The 21,006-nt window shown below is 49.8% G+C and overlaps 1 pseudogene; it reads left to right on the forward strand.

Moving 5' to 3' along the window:
- Window positions 1–8,809: 8,809 nt before the first annotated feature.
- LOC115600092 lies at window positions 8,810–9,806 on the forward strand (annotated as a pseudogene).
- The last annotated feature ends 11,200 nt before the right edge of the window (window positions 9,807–21,006 follow it).

Below are 21,006 nucleotides of genomic sequence, written 5' to 3' on the forward strand. Positions count from 1 at the left end.
TGTTTGTGAACCTCCTAGTGGTTGCTATTAAAATTGCTCAGATGGTGTTGAGGAGTAAGACAGAAACCACAACTGCTGAGAAGGAGCACTCCTCTTGGGAGATGGAGAGTTGCCCCTAGTACAACTCTACAACTACCTGAAAGGAGGTTGTAGCCAGGTGGGGGTTGGTCTCTTTTGCCAGACGACTTTCAACAAGACAAGAGGGCACGGTCTTAAGTTGTGCCAGGGGAAGTTTAGGTTAGATATTAGAAAGAATTTCTTAACGGAAAGAGTGATCAAGCATTGGAATGGGCTACCCACTGAATTAGTGGATTGTCCGTCCCTGGAGATATTTAAAAAGAGACTGGATGTGGCACTTAGTGCCATAGTCTAGCAACCGCAACAGGGGTTCAAGGGTTGGACTCGATGATCTCGGAGGTCCCTTCCAACCCAGCCAATTCTATGATTCTATGGTACAGAGAGCAGCCTGCTCCAAGCCCTCCACAAGACACCCAGGCCAGTGAATGAAGGAAGGGCCAGAACAGAAGTTCCCCTGTAGGCTGTGGGGAGAGGGCAGCTGTTCCCTGCAGCCAGTGGAGGAGCATGGATCGGCAGATGTGGATCTGCAGCCCATGGAGGAGAACAGAGATTCAGATGTGGATCTGCGGCCCATGGAGGAGCATGGAGGGGCTGATGTGAATCTACAGCCCTAGAGCACCCATGCTAGGGTGATGTAAGTTTTGAACTGAAATATACAAAATTTTTTTTAAAAGTCTCTGTAGCAAGACGAACCTCTTTTAGGGTATGGCGCTTCAAGGTCCAACCAGCTGTTCCAGCAGAGACGCGCAAACAGTGCTCCAAGCCTAGAGCCCACAGGGTTGATTAGCCTGGATCCAGGCTTTGCTCTGAAAGCAACGAATCTCTCTGCTGATTAGCTCAGGACTGAGGTGAGCCTGTGTCTCAGGCCTCACCTTTTATTGGCCCACTGGTCCTGCTCATGCGCAGTGGGGGCCCGCCCTTATTAGGCACAGGTGGGCTTAACACAAGCTCATGCCCACTCCCTGGCAATTAGGGGTACCTGGTTGCCTCGTTACAATACAGGTCTCATTTTAGCAATGTGAGCATCGCTGGGGAAAGGGGCAGGAAGGTGAGATGGCTTATGTTTCTCTCTGTCTAGATTTCATTCTTTTCCTTTCCAGCAGTGCTGTTCTATGCCAGCTGTGCAGTTGAGTTTCCAGCCCCTCAGTCTCTCTCCCTTCTCCTCTCTCCTTTCCCCAGAGGGGAAGGTGTCTCTGCTCCAGCACTGCTCTCCCCTCGGGACTGCTCTCAGCTGCCCCTCTCCTTTGCCCTGCAGCTCTCAGTGGTTCCTTTCCCCTGCTTGAAGATGTTGATGGCAGAGGCATTGTGGCTGCTGTGAGAGCTGTCTTTGGATTGTGTGTGCTTGAAATGCTCAAGTAGCACAGCTGGCAAAAGCTCTGGGTGTTTGAGGAGCTGATTCTGAGGCTTTTCTCCCCAAACCCCCCTGGTTCTGTCCAGGCAGAGTTTCTAGTGGCCACTCAGTCCTGCTTCCAGGGAGCCTGGGGAGTGTGGGGCACATCCATGCCAGAAGCCTGAGGTCCCCAACCCCCTCAGGACACAAGCCTGATGTGCCCAGCCCCCCCAGGTCATCCCCCCCCTGCCAACTTCCAACTTCACCCCCTGGGTTGGGTCCCTCCCCCCCAAGGCCCCACCTTTTCTTACTCCCCCCACTGCTTCCTGCAATCACGCTGCAGCTCCCTGGAGGTTTCGCTCCGCCACCCTGGGGCTGCACCCAAACCCCCTGCCCCACAGCCAGGACCCCCACACTGGTGACCGCCAGAGCATCGCCCCCACCTCCCCACCGGCCTGGGCTGTGCCCCCCCTGCGAGTACCGGGAAGTGATGGGAGGGGGGTGGTTATCCCAGTACTGCCTTAACTGGGGGTGAGCAGCACAAGATGGGGGAGGGGGGGGGGGAGGATGGGTGAGAGGGGGGAACTAAACTTATCCCTGGGGTGAGGGCGGTAAGTTTAGCGACCCCCCAACCTCTTCAAGTGGGTTGAGGAGCTGTGATTTGGTCTCCCCCCACTTCATTGGGGGATTCCCAACTAATCCTGGGTTGGGCGTCTTTGATAGGGGATCCCCAAGTCATCCCCAAAGTTTTTTTTGGAGTGGCTGCCACTGGGGACCCTCAAATTACCCTGGATCCAGGGGTAATGTTGGCAACCCCAGAATCCTTCCAGGGGACTTAATAACACCAGGGCTCGGGAACCATAATCAGGGATTGCCAAAACATCTCAGGAGACCCCAACTCAAGAGCAATGGGGTGATCCCAATTCACGTCAGGAGTGGCTCAAAATGCTAGAAACCTGTCTCCCACCCAATTCCCCTTTGAGATTTAGGTGCCAGTTTAGCTCCTAAAGATGAAGTCAAGGATGATCAGTGGTTGTCCAACTCTATGGGTAACCTCATTCCACCTCACACTCCATTTTCACCCACAATAAGTTTGATGTAGGTTTTGGCTTCCATTGCCGCACAAAAACCCCACCACTACTTTTTCACTGCACTATGGCTTCTTTCATAGGCATGCGGTTACTCTATCTGGACAAAAACGTCTCTGGGTGACCCAAAGATAAGACAGCTTTTGGTCAAAGCACGACATTGGTGAAATATCACTGAATCCATCCTGGAGAAAAATTAGACATTGGCAAGGATCGGTTTAGGATCCGCTTGGCCCATCTCCAGCACCAGAAAATTCATCAGGGTGAGAGACCTCAGAGAGGTCCTGACTGCGGGAGACATTTTAGTGACAGCTCGGACCTGGTCCAATTGTGACACCATCACACAGGCACCATGTCCTACACCTGCCCTGACTGTGGTAAAGGTTTTAGAAGGAGATGGAATTTTATCAAGAATCAAGGGATCCATATGGGTGAACAACCCTTTAAATGTTCCGACTGTGGGAAGGAGTTTACCCAGAATTCCCCTTTATCACAGCATCGCCGCATCCACAAGGGAGAGAGACCCTATAAGTGTCTGGAGTGTGGGAAGGAGTTTACCTGGAGTTCCAGTTTATCAGAGTATCACCTCATCCATACAGGAGAGAAGTTGTATCCCTGCACTCACTGCAGGAAGGCCTTCAACAATAGCACTGTTGGGGAAACAGTTCAGAAATATACAGGTTGTGAGCAATCCTGACTTACTTCAATTTAGGCCACATTGGGTTAATGGTTATTGAGGCCTAGTAAGAGGTTTTCTTAAAATGAGCTAATGGGAAAGAGATAACATAATTGGCAACAGAAGAGGGAAATAATTATGTGAGAAGAGTGTTTCCGTGAGAATGGAATGTGTAATTGGAATACAAAGCCACCTGCATGATATGATGGTGTAAACAAGACATCTATATAAAGTGACTGCAAGCTGTTAATAAACGATTTCATACAATCATATTGATGTGCACATGGAATCCTTAAGCCTCCGCAGACTGTTTTCCCACATAGCACCACTTGGATTCATCACCAATATGTCCACGCTGGGGAAAAACCCTACACGTGTCCCCAGTGTGAAAAGAGCTTCACAGCCAGCTTGGGTCTCTCCTATTACCTACGGATCCATGCAGGTGAGCGTCCATACAAGTGTCCCAAGTGCGGGAAGAGCTTCAGGCAAAGCTCCCATTTGAAGAACCATCAATGCCTCCATACCAGTGAAAAACATTAAAGCTACACTCAACGACAGATGAGATTTTAATGGAAATTAGATTTCATCTGTCATTACTTAACCCATCACAGCAAAGTATGAAGGGTCATTTTGACCTCATTTTCCAAGCTCCATCACACCAATGATGCTTATTTCAACTTCTTGTGGAGAACAAAATGTAGTCAGATCGGGAACCGCTTCATATCCCACTCAAAATTTCAGATTTAATATTTGTTTCAGCGTCATGAAGGCTTTTTACCAAATAAGGAAAAACCAGAAAAGTATTTACAATTAAGACACCCTCCTAAAGGGATGTGGCAGGATGGGATCCTGGACACTTTTCCTGCACAGCAGGCTGGGCGTGCAGCTGAGGGAGCAGTACAAGAGGGAGGCAGCAGACTGCAGGACAATGCTGACAGCAACAGAGCAGGATCATCTCTACTACACGGTTTTTAAATCCTTCCAGGGATGGTTGTTCCACCACCTTCCTAAGCAGACCGTTCCAACACCTAACTACTCAGTAAAGAAATTCTTCCTCAGATCTAGCCTAAACCTCCCCTGGTGCAACTTCAGGCCATGTCCTCTTTTCCTCTCATTGTTCCCTTGGGAGAAGAGGCCTCTGTGACACCATGGGTGATGTAATGGGTCATCTTGATCAGCCTGCAGTAAGGCTTCTGTCAGTTGTCTCCTGAAATAAGAGAATTAAAACTCCAATAGTTTTTATGAGGATTGAATGAGAGAGCTCAGTAGAAAAGAATCTGGCTGAAAAGCCCCAGAACATCTTCCTTGCTTGATCGATTGACTGATTTCTTGTGAAGCAGTAGTTTTAGAGAAATAAAAGTAGTAGTTTAAAGGAACATATATTCAATGGTTTTACAGAAGTAGAAGTATAGAAGTAGCAATAGTTTAAGGGAGTCTCATGGAAATTTACTAGCCAAGTAACATAGGTAGATACATGTATGGCAAGGGTATATGTGATAATGTAGTTCCTAAGGAAAACTTATCCATGAGAGCAGATTATGGGATATATGAAGGTTACCAAAGTCTGCTGAAGGACCAAAACTGAGTCAAAATTAATTATGAGTTCTTTTTGTTTTTGTAATTGTGCTGCATTTGTGTAAATTTTCCATTCTTATTTGGTTTTGTAATGCTCTACTGTTGTGAAGTTTGTGATCATTGTACATAGTGTTACTATGTACATAGTGTTACAATGTTACTGCATGTGATGACACCAAAAGTTGAAGAACAAGGACTCTGCACATCATACAGATCACCACTGCCTGAATTGAAGAAGCTGGAGTCAAGATGCTAAGCTTGTAGCCATCATATCACTGCCTTATGATATTGCCTTATGATATCATCATGCCTTGTGATATTTGGACTCATGGAGTGAGGGGACTGGATTGTTGAGATGTCATTTGACTATGTGGTTTTTGTGATCCAAGCAATCAGCCTTTGTGATTGCACAGCCTGAACAATGAAGTATCTATTTTGTGCTTTTATAATATATATATCCATACATATCTTTGAGTGATTTGTGTTCCCTAAAAATTCCTCATAATAATTTTACTTGCTAGAGCAACAGAACTGATATTATGACTGTAGAGTAAAAGACCTGGAGTATCATGAGACTGTCATTCTTTGTTTACCCTGCAAAGGGAAACTCTGGCCTGGGAGATGGAATCTCCTTTGGCTGTTGTCTGGGTCAGGCCATGGGATGTGACAGTGCTGTGCTGTTGTGCCAGCAGCAGGTGGTTGTGCTGGAGTGCCCTGACATTTCCTGTAGCACCACAGGGCTGTGCTTGGCCACTCAATTGAGCAGCTGCCCTGACTGAGGTTGGAGCACCCATGGAACCTCCAGTGTCCCCCGTGGCTTGCAGGGGAAGAGGAGGGAAAGGAGATTCCCCCTGGCAGTGCCTGGGTGTCCAGTGGGAGAGTGGGAGAAGCAGAGGTTGTGTCTCTAGTGGGGAACTGGCTGTGCTGGAAAGGAGGGAGGGAGGGGACATGAGCGATGACTTCAGTGTGTGTCACACTGGGTTCCTGGGGAGCCCCAGGGAGAGCTGGAGGGAGCCCCGAGAGAGTTGAGCAAGTGGCAAAGTCTGGTGCTGGTCCTGTGCTGCTGGGCCGGGCTCCTGAGACTGAGAGAGTTGCTGGCAAGCAGAGAGTGCTGCAGAGAGAGAGCTCTGGGCAGGAGCAGCTCCTCTGCAGAGCGCAGCAGGGCTGAGGGCACTGCCTGCAGGCAGCAGGGCAGGGGAGAGAGAGGAGGGAGAGAGAGGAGAAAGGCAGCCTGGGCTGGGAGGAGAGCTGAGAGCTGCCTGGGGGAGAAATTTCACAGCCTCTGCCATGGTGAGTCTCTGGCTGCAGGGCAGTGAAGCTGGGCTTCCTGCAGGGGGTCTTCTCCAGCTGGCAGCCTGTGCCACAGCTGATGGGATCCTTCCAGAGGATTTTGGTGGGCAGGAGGAAAAGGTTTGGCAGAGCAGGGCTGTCCTGGAGCAGCATCAGAGGGAGAGGACATGGGGCTGCCTTCTGCTGGGGTGGCTGCAGGGGCTGAGGGGGTGTGTGCAGACAGAGGTGCCCAGGGCTGTCCTTCAGAGCAGGGTCCTGCAGCCCAGGGGCTGTGTGCTGGGGCAGGGACTCTGCTGCCTGCCTGCCAGGGGCAACTCTCAGCCTTCCCAGCGAGCTCCGTGCTGCTGGCAGAAGCTGTGGCTGCCAGGAGACAGGGAGGACAGGGCAGGGTCCTTCTTGTTTTGAGAGGGTTCTGTGAGACAGCACTGCTCTCGGATCCAAAATCATACCCAGATTATTTCTGAGGGATTTTTCATATGCACAGTCAGGGCACAGGTTCCTGCTGGGAAACTTGGCTTTCCTCAGGCTGCACTTCCACTTTTCTCTTTCTTGTTAAGGTGGGAGGAAACCTCACCTGGGGAGGTGAGATCAGGGGCTGAGAGTCCCTACACCATCACCCTCCTGTGTGCTAGGAACCTCAGCCAGTGCTTTCAGCCTCCTTTACCCTACAGATACACCCAGCATCACCTTCCTAGGTTCATCAGGGTCTGTGTGACAGCATAGCCCTCAGCCAGCCCGTGGGGTCTGGGGTTTTGGGCACCTCCTCCTCCATCTGCTCATACAAGAGGTGAAGTGCATCTATGCTGCCATGTGCCCACCTCCCCCTGCCCAGGGGCTGGAGGTGCCTGCCAGGCATTATCAACATCTGGGAGGGGTTGTGCACTGCTGGGGGAGGGAAAGGCTTTCCTGAGTGCCCCTCTGCCTCTCTTCATGCCCCCTTCAGCTGCTCTTGCTGTTGATGTCAGGCTGAGAGCGGAAGTTTCAGCTGCAGGCACAGCTCTTGTGGCTCCTCCCATGAAGATGGTTTCAGGAAAGGAGGTGTCCAGCTGTGCTCTGCCCTGGGAAGCTCTGGGCAGTGCAGTCTGAGTGAGGCTGGGCAGGGAGCTGACCTCTCTTCATCAGATGCCCTCATTCCATCCTTGGGGTGTCTGTCCAAGCTGTGAGCTGCCTTCCAGGGGGCACAATGAGCCTCATGTGTCCTGGGCTGGAAATGGTTTGCTGAGACCTTGAGAAAGGGTCAGACACTGAGTACTCTGAGCTGGGTCCCTCTGCTCTCAGCAGGGAGAGACAGAGACACAGCCCAGCTCCCCCTTCTCTGCATGCAGCTGCAGGCAATGCTCTTTGCTCACTCTGTTCTGCCTGAGTGCTGCAGCAATGCTGAGGGTTTCTGATACCCAAGAACACTCCACAGAGGAGATGGGGTAAGCTATAACAAAAAAACCCCAAACTTCTAAAACTGCATTCTCTTGTCAGGGATCTTTTATGCAGGGAGGAGAGAATCTGCAATGCCTTTGGAATCACTAACAATCTCATATGAAAAATGTCCATTCTAGGATTGCTCCCTGTCCCCACGATTCTCATGAAGCCCCTGTTGCTTCTTGGAAGCCTGTTAACAGTCTCTGCTCCTCTTGAAAGAGACAGCAACAACCACGGCTGAAGAAAAGTGCATCTTTGTAGAATTGAGATGGGGAATTTTTCATAGAATTGTCTCCTCAATTTTTTGTGTATCCTCTTCAAACAGCTCTCCATGACTTTAAAGGCAGCAGATGTCCAACAGCAGCTCCATCAGCCAGTTCCTCCTCCTGGCATTTGAAGACAGGAGGGAGCTGCAGCTCTTGCACTTCTGGCTCTTCCTGGGCATCTCCCTGGCTGCCCTCCTGGGCAATGGCCTCAGCATCACCACCATCGCCTGTGACCACCACCTCCACACTCCCATGTACTTCTTCCTCCTCAACCTCTCCCCCTCTCCCTCCTCGACCTGGGATCCATCTCCACCACTCTGCCCAAAGCCATGGCCAATTCCCTCTGGGACAACAGGGACATCTCATAGAATCATAGAATCATAGAATTGGCTGGGTTGGAAGGGACCTCAGAGATCATCAAGTCCAACCCTTGAACCACCGTTGCAGTTGCTAGACTATGGCAGTGAGTGCCACATCCAGTCTCTTTTTAAATATCTCCAGGGATGGAGAATCCACTACTTCCCTGGGCAGCCCATTCCAATGCTTGATCACTCTCTCTGTAAAGAAATTCTTTCTAATATCTAACCTAAAATTTCCCTGGCACAACTTAAGACCATGCCCTCTTGTCTTGTTGAAAGTCGTCTGGCAAAAGAGACCAACCCCCACCTGGCTACAACCTCTTTTCAGGTAGTTGTAGAGAGTGATAAGGTCTCCCCTGAGCCGCCTCTTCTTTAGGCTGAACAGCCCCAGCTCCCTCAGCCTCTCCTCATAGAGTCTGTGCTCGAGTCCCTTCACCAGCCTGGTTGCCCTCCTTTGGACCTGCTCCAGGACCTCAATATCCTTCCTGAACTGGGGGGCCCAGAACTGGACACAGTACTCGAGGTGTGGCCTCACCAGGGCTGAGTACAGGGGCGGAATCACTTCCTTGGACCTGCTGGCGACGCTGTTCCGGATACAGGCCAGGATGCCATTGGCCTTCTTGGCCACCTGGGCACACTGCTGGCTCATGTTCATCTCCTACAAGGGATGTGCTGCACAACTCTTCTTCTTTGTCTTCTTCATAACAGCAGAGCTTTTTCTCCTGACCATCATGTCCTACAACCGCTATGTGGCCATCTGCAAACCCCTGCACTATGGGACCCTCCTGGGCAGCAGTACTTGTGTCCACATGGAAGCAGCTGCCTGGGGCACTGGCTTTCTCACTGCTCTGCTGCACACAGCCAATACATTTTCCCTGCCCCTCTGCCAGGGCAATGTCCTGGACTAGTTCTTCTGTGAAATCCCCCAGATCCTCAAGCTCTCCTGCTCACACTCCTACCTCAGGGAACTTGGGCTCCTTGTCATCAGTGCTTGTTTAGCTTTTGTGTGTTTTGTTCTCATAGTGGTGTCATATGTGGAGATCTTTAGGGCTGTTCTGAGGATCCCCTCTGAGCAGGGAAGGATCAAAGTCTTTTCCACGTGCCTCCCTCACTTGGCCGTGGTCTCCCTGTTCATCATCACTGGCATGGCATCTTTGCCTACCCGAAGCCCCCCTCAATCTCCTCCCCATCCCTGCACCTGGTGGTGTCATTTCTGTACTCGGTGGTTCCTCTAGCAGTGAACCCCCTCATCTACAGCATGAGGAACCAGGAGCTCAAGGGTGCATTTTCAAAACTGCTCTCTAGATCTTTTTTTAAAAAATTTAACTGAGTTACTTTTTCTGCAACTTGTTCATAATGTAACTCAGTATACACCCAGCCAGCTATCAGCCATTTCTTTTCCAATTTATGCCCATATAGGAATGTTACTTTTTTTGTCCATTCTCATTATTTTTCTATCCAGATTTTCTTTGACCCAGAGACTTTCATTAAGAGCTGTGCTCTTTCGGTGTATTTAAATAGAATTAAGAACATTCCAGTGTCTTGTTTTTTTTGAAGACCTTTCTTTGAGACCCTCTCTGGAGCTGTAGGGCAGTGCCTGTGTGCAGAGGTGGAGGGGAAAGAGTCCTGGCACAAGGGCACTGCCCAGGAGCACCAGCGCTTGATCTTTTCCAAGCTGTCCACTTTCCACCTCCACAGTCTCCTTCTGCACCCTTGGGTAAGGCCTGAGTGCTCTGGCAGCTTGGTCACAGCCCTGCGGTGTGACAGTCCTGTTCCCGCAGGCAGGGACAGGGCACGGGTACTGCTGTGACAGACCTGGCCTCCAGAACAGCCCTTCTATCATCACAGGGGATCTCCTCAGCTCAGCTCTTCTTCCACACTTGCTCTCAAGAAGCTGCCCAAGGAGTCAACTCTGCAGAGATTGTTGCTGTGCTGCTTTCTCTGGGGGCTCCCTGTGATGCCATCATGGTCCCGGGGGGGGGGGGGGGGTTGGTGGGGTTGGAGACTTAAGGCTGGTTCCTTTGTCACTTCTTTGTTGTCCAGAGCCCTCAGGGATGGTGAATGTTCTGCAATAAAGACATCCCATGGCACTGGAATCAGGCAGGGCCCCTCTGAGCACCCTGCATGGGCACCCAAGAGCTTGTGTGGGAGGTGGTCAGTGGCAGTGAGCACCATCAGCTGGGTCTGCTTCCCAGCTTGACCAGCACAGCCCATGAACAGTCAGGTGTATAAGGAAAAGTATGTCCAGCAAATCTAGGGAGGTTTTCCTACCCCTCTACTCTGACCTGGTGAGACCACACCTGGAATACTGGATCCAGTTGTTCAAGAGAGGCAGGGACCTACTGGAGAGAGTCCCAAGGAGAGCTAGGATTATTAAGAGACTTGGACATCTCTCATATGAAGAATAACTGAGAGAGTTGGAGGTGTTTAGCTTTGTGAAAACAAGGCTGAGGAGGGAATCCTATGTATGTCTATATCAGAGGGGTGGGTGTCAAAAGCAAGGGGCCAATCTCTTTTCAGTGGAAATATGGGTTTAAGCTAGAACATAGGAAGTTTCACCTCAACATGAGGAGAAACTTCTTTACTGTGAGGCTGTGGGAGCACTGAAATAGGCTTCCCAGAGAGGCTGTGGAGTCTCCTTTTCTGGAAACTTTCAACACATACCTGGGTGTGTTCCTGTGTGGCCTGCCCTGGGTGATCCTGCTTTGGCAGAGGGGTTGGACAATATGATCTCTAAAGGTCCTTTTCAACCCCTAACATTCTGTGATTCCATGATTCTATGACCTCAGTCCCTGGGACAGTGATGGGGTCCAGCCTGCTCCAGGCAGGTGAAGGACAAAGAGATTGCTGAAGCAGAGTGGGCAGGGGACAGAAAGGCATGGGGTGCACCTGGCCTTTAGCAAGCCCTTTGACATGCTCTACCATTGTCCTGTTGTAGCCAGACTGGTGATGTCTGGATTGAAGAGGTGGGTGATGTGGTGGGTGGGAAGTTCACGAGATGATGAGGGTCACAGTGCCATCAGTGATCCAAAGTCCTCCTGGCAAGCAGTGACGGTGCCTCAGTGTCCAGAACCTGTGCCAACACTGTTTTCTGTCTTTATAATCCCCCTGTGGGGTGGGACAAAAGGCACTTTTATCCCCTGTGTCGAGGAAGCCATGCTGGGGAAGCCCTTGAGCAACCTCACCTGGTTCAGCCTGCCTTGAGCAGGGCACTCAGACAAGGAGATGCTCAGCGGTCTCTTCCAGCCTGAGGTATTCTGTGATTCAGAATGATCTGGAGGGTCATGGGAATGATCTGTAGGATCATGCAGCAGGAGGAGCACAGGAAGCTCATCCTTGAGCAGCTCCAAGAGACACTACTGCTGACTGAGGCTGATGCTGTGGATGGGATGGAGAAGTGAGTTCCATGGGGACAGGGACAGGGTTGGCTTCAGTTGAGTGGGAGGTGTCCCTACCCACTCATGAAGGGGGTTTGGAACAAGATGATCTTTAACCCTTCCCACCTAACCCATTCCATAATTCTGTGAAACAGTCCCAGCCAGTTCCAGGCCTGGGCGTCTCCACAGCCACCACCAGGGCTTTGTGATGCAGGGTCTGGTGCCTGGACACCATTGTCATGGGGGTCTCTGTGGCTACCCTGGGGGTATATAAGGGCTGTGGAGATGTGGGGTGCCCATATCGCGGAGAGCACCTCCCTCAGGAGTAAGCAGCTGCCCTGGGTGACCATGGAATGCCTGTAGCAGAAAATGCCCAAGATATCCACGGAGAAGGAGGTGGAAGCCTGCTCCCAGCCCTCCCCAAGACACCAAGGTCAGTGAATGAAGGAAGGGCCAGCACAGAAGTTCCCCTGCAGGCTGTGAGGAGAGGGCAGCTGTCCCCTGCAGCCCATGGAGGAGCACGGAGGGGCAGTTGTGGATCTGCTGCTCTGAAGCACGCTGCACCAAGGTGAAACATGTAAAATTTTAGGGAAAGTCACATTTGAGCAACGTGAGCATGGCTGGGGAAAGGGGCAGGAACATGAGATGGCTTTTGTCTCTCTGTGTCTAGATATCTAGTGAGTTCCATGGGGGCAGGGACAGGGTTGGCTTCAGTTGGGTGGGAGCTGTCCCTACCCATGCATGCAGGGGGTTGGAACAAGATGATCTTTAACCCTTCCAACCCAACCCATTCCAGGATTCTATGATTCTGTGACATGGTCCCAGACAGTTCCAGGCCTAGGCTCTCAACAGCACCACCAGGGCTTTGTGATGGGGTAGGTGAAGTTTCTCAGCTGTTCCCTTTACAGCTGAGACCCAGGCCTGATGAGGACCCATGACAGAATCTTCATATTCTCGTGCTGGTTTAATCACATCACCCACAGTTGGTTCCATTTCTTCAGGAACCCATAACATTACTGATAGTGTATGGTTAAATGGGGAGGGTGCAGCATTCACAAAGCTTTGCCTCATAGTCTTAGGGCATGGCATGTGATAAGGATCTACAGTCTCATCATTGGTATAGATCACATCTCGTACAGCCAATTCTTTCAGATCTAAGTGTGGGTGCTTTGACCTGTGGGCAGTCTATTTCCTCTTTATAGGGATATTTATTATGTGTCTGAAATGTGTACCCTATGTGTATCTCCTAGGTGTGTGAAAAAACACTGTACCATGTACTACACTTTTGAAGACCATATCCTAACTACGGTTCGTAAGCAGCTCTTATAAAGAATGAACAACAGAGAAACACTAATCCCAGATAAAAACTCACACATCACACCCTGGATTCCCACACATCTGTGTATCCTCCTACTGAAGCCAAAATTCAAACTATTCATGTAAATGAGTTGAAATTAAAACTGGGCTCTAGATAATTTTCTTAAGCCCCACGTTGGGCGCCAATAAATCTGTCACGGTTTAAAACTGGCCCAGCAATTAAACTGAATGACAGATGATCTATATTTATCCCCTTCCCCTCCCAGTTAAAAAAGGAGAGAAAATAAGGGAGAGAGACTTAAGGGTTGGAAACTAAACTACACAGCTTTATTGAAACACTGATGATAAAAAGGAAAAAATACTAAATATATAAAAATACATAGAAAAATAGTACCATGTTCTTTACCCCTAAACCCCAATATCTCTCACGTCAAAACCAAGTTTTCAGGGAAACCCTGGGAAAGTCCAGGCTGGACTCCTGGGGTCAGCAGGCCTGATTGAATCCCAGATCAGTTGTAGTGGTGATGGTGGGGTGATCACTACCATCAAAGCAAACCCATCACCCAATTATTACTGGTGCTGTGGATAAAGTTCCATGTGAGAGTAAGGGCCAGAGAAAGTTTTTAGTGGTCAGTCTTTGCATTGGTTTGCCAGTCCCGTTCCTTCGTTCTGGTAGCCCTATTGATCAACACTGGAGAGTCGCCGCCGAGGGTTAGTATATTTGAGGTTTTTTGGAAAAGGAAAACCAATAGCTTGACTGTTGGTGATGCTGTGGGTAAGGTTCCATGTGAGTGTTAGGACCAGCAAAAGTATTCAGTGGTCACTCTTTGCATTTGTTTGCCAGTCCTGTTCGTTGGGAGTTTTGGGAGGCCTATTGAGCAACAGTGGAGAGTGGCCGCCGCGGGGCGGTATATTCTAGGTTTTTGGTAAAATGCAAACCCGTAGCCCAATTGTTGTTGGTGATGTGGGTAGGGTTCCATGTGAAGGTTAGGGCCAGCCAAAGTTTTCAGTGGTCACTCTTTGCATTGGTTTGTCAGTCCCATTTGTTCGGAGTTCTGGGAGCCCTACTGAGCAAAAGTGCAGACTGGCTGCCGAGGAGTTGTATATTCGAGGTTTTTGGTAAAGCGCAAAACCATAGCCCAATTGTTGGTGGTGCTTCAGGTAGGGTTCCATGTGAGGGTTAGGGCCAGCAAGAGTTTTCAGTGGTCGCTCTTTCCATTGGTTTGCCAGTCCCCTTTGTTCAGAGTTTTGGGAGCCCTATTGAGCAACAGTGGAGAGTGGCCACCGAGGGCTGGTATATTCGAGGTTTTTGATAAAATGCAGACCTGTAGCCTGATTGTTGGTGGTGCTGTGGGTAGAGTTCGTTGTGAGGCTTAGGGTCAGCAAAAGTTTTCAGTTGTCACTCTATTCATTGGTTTTACAGTACTGTTCATTTGGTGTTTTGGGACCCCCATTGAGCAACAGCGGAGAGTGGCCGCCGAGGAGTGGTATATTCAAGGTTTTAGGTAAAATGCAAATGAGTAGTCAGATTGTTGGTGGTGCTGTGGGTAGAGTTCCATGTGAGGTTTAGGGCCAGCAAAAGTTTCCAGTGGTCACTCTTTCCATTGGTTTGCCAGTCCCGTTTGTTTGGGGTTTTGGGAGCCTTATTGAGAAACAGTGTAGTGTGGCCACTGAGGGCTGGTATATTATACGTTTTTGGTAAAATGCAAACACAAAGCCCGATTGTTGGTGGTAGTGTTGGTAGGGTTCCATGTGAGGGTTAGGGCTAGCAAAAGTTTTCAGTGGTCACTTTTTGCATTTGTTTACTGTCCCGTTTGTTCGGAGTTTTGGGAGCCCCGTTGAGCAACATTGGAGAGTGGTCTCCAAAGGGTTGGTATATTCAAGGTTTTTGGTAAAACGGAAACGTGTACTCCAATTGTTGGTGGTGCTGAGGGTAGGGTTCCATGTGAGAGCTAGGCCCAGCAAACGTTTTTAGTGGTCACTCTTTGTATTGGTTTGCCAGTCCCGTTTGTTTGGAGTTTTGGGAGCGCTATTGAGCAACAGTGGAGAGTGGCCTCCGAGGGCTGGTATATTCGATGTTTTTGGAAAAACGCAAATGTGTAGTCTGGTTGTTTGTGGTGCTTAGGGTAGGGTTCCATGTGAGGGTTAGAGCAAGCAAAAGTTTCCAGTGATTGCTCTTTGCATTGGTTTGCAAGTCCCATTCATTTGTTCTGGGAGCCCGATTGAGACATAGCGGATAGTGGCCGCCGAGGGCTAGTATATTTGAGGTTTTTGGTACAACGCAAACCCGTAGCTCGATTATTGTGGTGCTGTGGGTAGATTTCCATGTGAGGGTTAGGGCCAGCAAAGTTTTTCAGTGGTCACTCTTTGCACTGGTTTGCCAGTCCCGTTCATTTGTTCTCGAAGCCTTTATATGCAACAGTGGAGAGTGGCCACCGAGGGCTAGTATATTCGAGATTTGTTGTAAAACGCAAACCCATAGACCGATTGGTTGTGATGCTGTGTGTAGGGTACCATGTGAGGATTAGGGCCAGCAAAAGCTTTTGTGGCCACTCTTTGCATTGGTTTGCCAGTCCCTTTTCTTCAGAGTTTTGGGAGCACTTTTGAGGTACAGTGGAGAGTGGCCACGGAGGGCTAGGATATTCGAAGTTTTTGGAAAAACGCAAACTTGTAGTCCGACTGCTGGTGGTGCTGTGGGTAGGGTTCCATGTGAGGGTTAGGATCAGCAAAAGTTTTCAGTGGTCACTCTTTGCATTGGTTTGCCAGTCCCATTCCTTCATTCTGGGAGCCCTATTGATCAACAGTGGAGAGTCGCCGCTGAGGGTTAGTATATTCGAGGTTTTTTGGAAAAGGAAAACCAATAGCTTGACTGTTGGTGGTGCTGTGGGTAAGGTTACATGTGAGTGTTAGGACCAGCAAAAGTTTTCAGTGGTCACTCTTTGCATTGGTTTGCCAGTCCCATTTGTTTGGCGTTTTGGGAGCCCTATTAGGCAACACTGGAGAGTGGACTCCGAGGGATGGTATATTCGAGGTTTTTGGAAAAACGCAAACCCATATCCCGATTGTTAGTTGTGATGTAGGTAGATTTCCATGTGAGTGTTAGGGCAAGCCAAAGTTTTCAGTGGTCACGCTTTGCATTGGTTTGCCAGTCTCGTTCATTTGGCTGCCTGCAAATGCAATCAAGGAAGTTATTAGCAGTTATTTATTAAAGCATCTGCCCAGGGAAGTAAATATGGGCCTTTTTCTATGAGGGAAATTAACATTTCAACATGGGAAGGAATGACCTCATTATGCAGAGACAGGAAAATAAAATGTGCTGCATCTTAACTCCTCAATCTCTTCTTGTTCCAACTTCAGTGCAGAGAAGGCAGAATTCCAGGCTCACAACAATATTAACCACCAAGACAGGGACCAATGTTCTCCATCTCAGCAAAACATAGTCCCTCCTTTGCCTGGAGACAACAGATTCCTGACTCTTAGATCAGAGAATCAATGTCAGGAATTAACTCTTATCCAAAATGTTGCTTTGCTGATGGAGGCCACCACAGAGCACACCACTGACAGCTGCCCAACTGGAAGCTCTGGAGACCAAAGGCTTTTATCCACAGAACTGGGAACAGCCCTGGAAATAATACCAACAGACTCAGCAGTGCCCAGCCAGTGCCTCACCAATGGCATGAAAACATTCTCTCAAGAGTTACAACAACTCATCCACCCTCCTTAACCCTGCAGTACAAGATGATGGTTGTAAAAACAAAGCACCTTCCATAACCACATTCTGGAAACCTGACGGAAAAAACTTGTTTTCTGTTGACTTCAGATGGATTTCATCACATGGCTTAAGAGCAGTTCACTCCTTCCCCCAGTGCTGTTTTAGTTAAATCAAACACTGCTCTCACTGGAGGTGGGAGTTGCTCATTCCTTTAATTTCACAGAATCACAGAATCACAGAATTAGCCGGGTTGGAAGGGACCTCAGAGATCATCTAGTCCAACCCTTGACCCACCGGAGCAGTTGCTAGACCATGGCACTGAGTGCCACATCCAGTCTTTTTTTAAATGTCTCCAGGGACGGAGAATCTACCACCTCACCGGGCAGTCCATTCCATAGCCTAATCACCCTCTCCGTGAAGAAATTCTTTCTAATATCTAACCTAAACCTCCCCTGGCACAACTTAAGACTGTGTCCTCTTGTCTTGTTGAAGGTCGTCTGTGAAAAGAGTCCAGTTCCCACCTCGCTACAGCCTCCTTTCAGGTAGTTGTAGACAGCAATGAGGTCTCCCCTGAGCCTCCTCTTCTTCAGGCTGAACAGCCCCAGCTCTCTCAGCCTCTCCTCATAGGGCCTGTGCTCGAGTCCCTTCACCAGCCTGGTTGCCCTCCTTTGGACCTGTTCCAGGACCTCTATATCCTTCTTAAACTGAGGGGCCCAGAACTGGACACAGTACTCGAGGTGTGGCCTAACCAGCGCTGAGTACAGGGGAAGAATCACCTCCCTGGACCTGCTGGTGACGCTGTTTTTGATACAGGCCAGGATGCCATTGGCCTTCTTGGCCACCTGGGCACACTGCTGGCTCATGTTCAGTTTCTTGTCGATGCAGACTCCCAGGTCCCTTTCTGCCTGGCTGCTCTCCAGCCACTCTGTCCCCAGCCTGTAGCGCTGCATGGGGTTGTTGTGGCCAAAGTGCAGGACCCGGCACTTGGCCGTGTTGAACCTCATCCCGTTGGAATCGGCCCAGCTCTCTAGTCTGTCCAGGTCCCTCTGAAGAGCCCTCCTGCCTTCGAGTTGGTCCACACTTCCTCCCAGCTTGGTGTCATCTGCGAATTTGCTGATGATGGACTCAATCCCTTCGTCTAAGTCGTCGATAAAGATATTAAACAGAACTGGGCCCAACACTGATCCCTGGGGGACACCACTAGTGACCGGCCGCCAACTGGATGCAGCCCCGTTCACCACCACTCTCTGGGCCCGGCCCTCCAGCCAGTTCCTAACCCAGCACAGGGTGCTCCTGTCCAAGCTGTGGGCTGACAGCTTTTTCAGGAGAATGCTATGGGGGACGGTGTCAAAGGCTTTGCTGAAATCCAGGTAGACCACATCCACCGCCTTCCCCTCATCCACCAGACGGGTCACCTGATCGTAAAAGGAGATCAGGTTGGTCAGGCAGGACCTGCCCTTCCTAAACCCGTGCTGGCTGGGTCTGATCCCTTGCCCATCCTGCAGGTGCTGTGTGATTGCACTGAGGATGATCTGCTCCATAACCCTGCCAGGCACTGAGGTCAGGCTGACGTGCCTGTAGTTTCCCGGGTCCTCCTTCCGGCCCTTTTTGTGGATTGGCGTGACATTCGCCAACTTCCAATCGTCTGGGATGTCCCCCGTGAGCCAGGACTGTTGGTAGATGATAGAGAGAGGCTTGGCGAGCTCTTCTGCCAGCTCCCTCATCACTCTTGGGTGGATCCCATCCGGTCCCATAGACTTGTGGGGGTCCAAGCAGCTCAGGAGGTCACTGACTGTGTCCTTCAATATTACAGGGGGGCTGTTTAGATTTTTATCACCTTCTATAGGCTCCAGAAGCCTGCTGTCAACAGGATAACCTGTCTTTATGTTGAAAACTGAGGTAAAGAAGGTGTTAAATACCTCAGCCTTTTCCTCATCTTTGATAACTATATTCCCACCCATGTCCAGTACAGAATGAATATTTTCCTTGCCTCTTCTTTTGCTATTGATATATCTGTAGAAGCATTTCTTATTGTCCTTGACAGAGGTAGCAAGATTCAGTTCATGTTGTGCTTTTGTCTCTCTGATTTTCTTTCTACATGATATGACTATATTCCTAAATTCCTCTTGAGAAGTTAGCCCTTTTTTCCATAATTGATAGGCCCTCTTCTTAATCCTAATTTCTTTCAGAGTCTCCCAGTTCAGCCAGACTGGTTGCCTTCCCCGCCGGCTTGCCTTCCGGGACTCTGGGACAGCCTGTTCCTGTGCTTTCAGAATATGCTCTTTGAAGTATGTCCATCCCTCCTGGACCCCTCTGTTTTCAAGGGCTGTTTCCCAGGGTATACTCTGAACTAGTCTTTTGAATAGTCCAAAATCTGCTCTCCGGAAGTCCAACACAGAGGTTTTACTGACAACCCTCCTTGTATCCCTGAGTATTGAAAACTCTATTATTTCATGGTCACTAAGTCCCAGTCGTCCATCAACCACCGCATCTCCCACCAGCCCCTCTCTGTTTGTGAAAAGAAGGTCAAGTGGGGCTCCGTCCCTGGTGGGCTCATTTACTAGTTGGAGCAGGAAATTGTCTTCAATACACTCTAGGAATCTCCTAGACTGCCTCCTCTCTGCAGTGTGGAGTTCCCAGCAGATGTCTGGCAAGTTGAAGTCACCTACGAGAATAAGGGATGATGATTTTGAAACATCCTCCAGTTGCTTGTAGAATATTTCGTCGACCTCATCATCCTGATTGGGCGGTCTGTAACAGACTCCCATCACGATATCAGCCTTGATGACCTTCCCACTGATTCTAACCCACAGGCATTCTGCCCTATTATTGGTGGTCTCAACTTCTACAGTGTTGAGAGATTCTCTAACATATAGGGCTACCCCTCCACCTCTCCTACCCTGCCTGTCCCTTCTGAAGAGCCTGTATCCACCCATGGCAGCACTCCAGTCATGGGAGTCATCCTACCACGTTTCCGTGATAGCGACTACATCATATCTTTCCTGCCGCACGATGGCTTCCAGCTCCTCCTGTTTGTTGCCCATGCTGCGTGCATTGGTATACATGCACTTCAGCTGGGCTGCTGATTTTTCATTTATCTCAGGTAGTCCACCTTTAGGTTCTTCTCTGGAGAGCTCAGTTTCAACCCTCTCCCCCTTCAAACCTAGTTTAAAGCCCTCCTTATCAGCCCCTTCAACCTATGACCTAGAGTCCTTTTCCCCCTGTTAGTTAGATGAAGTCCATCAGATCTAATGACACAAGGCAGTTTGGGATTTGCCCCATGGTCGAAGAACCCAAAGTTCCGCCGGTGGCACCAGTCCCTTAGCCACCTATTAATGAGATGGGTTTTCCTAGTCCTCTCCTCATTCAAGCCTTCTACTGCAGGAACTGAGGCGAAGACTACCTGTGCTCCTGACCCATCGACTAACCGACCCAGGGCCTTGAAGTCCTTTTTAATCTCTCTTGTACTTCTTCCAATAATTTCATCACTGCCAGCCTGAACTACCAACAGTGGATAATAGTCCGAGGACTGAATTAGCTGAGGGAGTCTCTTACTAATATCCCTCACCCGGGCGCCAGGAAGGCAGCAGACCTCTCTATGGGATGGGTCGGGTCGACATATAGGGCCCTCAGTTCCCCTCAGAAGAGAGTCACCAACTACGACTACCCTTCTTCTTTTCTTTGTAGGTGAAGTTTTAATCCGTCTGCTAGACAGGGGGTGAACGGGAGGCCTTATGGACAGATCGTCCTCTTGTCTGTCCTCTTCTTGATTCTCTGAGTCCAGGGCCTCATATCTGTTCTCTATGGGCACCTGGGGGAGTGGTGGGGGTTGGGAGAGAATTCTTTTGCCTTTTCGGTGGGGGACCTGTTTCAATTCTCCCCTATCCACCTGGTCTGCATCAGCTGCCTGATAGGAGGAGGGGCAGGACTTCACCGCCTCCTGTTGGATTTCAATTGTAGTTGAAAGGGTGTGACTCCACCAGTCAATTTCCTTTTCACTTTCCCTAATACTTCTTAGTCGCTCCACCTCCTCCTTAAGCTCTGCCACCATGCTCAGCAGGTCGTTGACCTGCTCGCATCTCACACAGACCTTATTTTCACTGTCCGCCGGTGCCAGGACGAGGCTTAAACATTCTTCACAGCCAGAGACTTGAACAGCTACGTCCATTTTACTGTTCCTCTTAAGGGATTCTGTCTGTACGGACACACCCTTTTTCTCAACAGCAGCAGTTTTTGCTTTTTTTGAAACCATTGTTATCTGTGCCCTTCCTGCTTGCTCTGCCTGCGCAAACTGCCTCGTTAACTGCCGCTTCTAATTCCTGTTTGCCTGCTCCTGTTCGCCGCGCTCCGGGTCGCTGGCGCTCCCAGCAGGCGCTTTAAATCCCTCGTGGTCCGGGTGGGTGCCGCCCCCTTACAGCTGATTGGTCTCGGTAGAAACCCTCCAACAGCAAGGTTACGCAGCACGCTGCCGGTAGCCGTTTGAATCCTCCGCTCGAATCGGGCGCTTTAAATCCCTCGTGGT

The sequence above is a fragment of the Calypte anna genome, chromosome W, assembly GCF_003957555.1.
Source record: "Calypte anna isolate BGI_N300 chromosome W, bCalAnn1_v1.p, whole genome shotgun sequence".
In the NCBI taxonomy this organism is placed as follows: domain Eukaryota; kingdom Metazoa; phylum Chordata; class Aves; order Apodiformes; family Trochilidae; genus Calypte; species Calypte anna.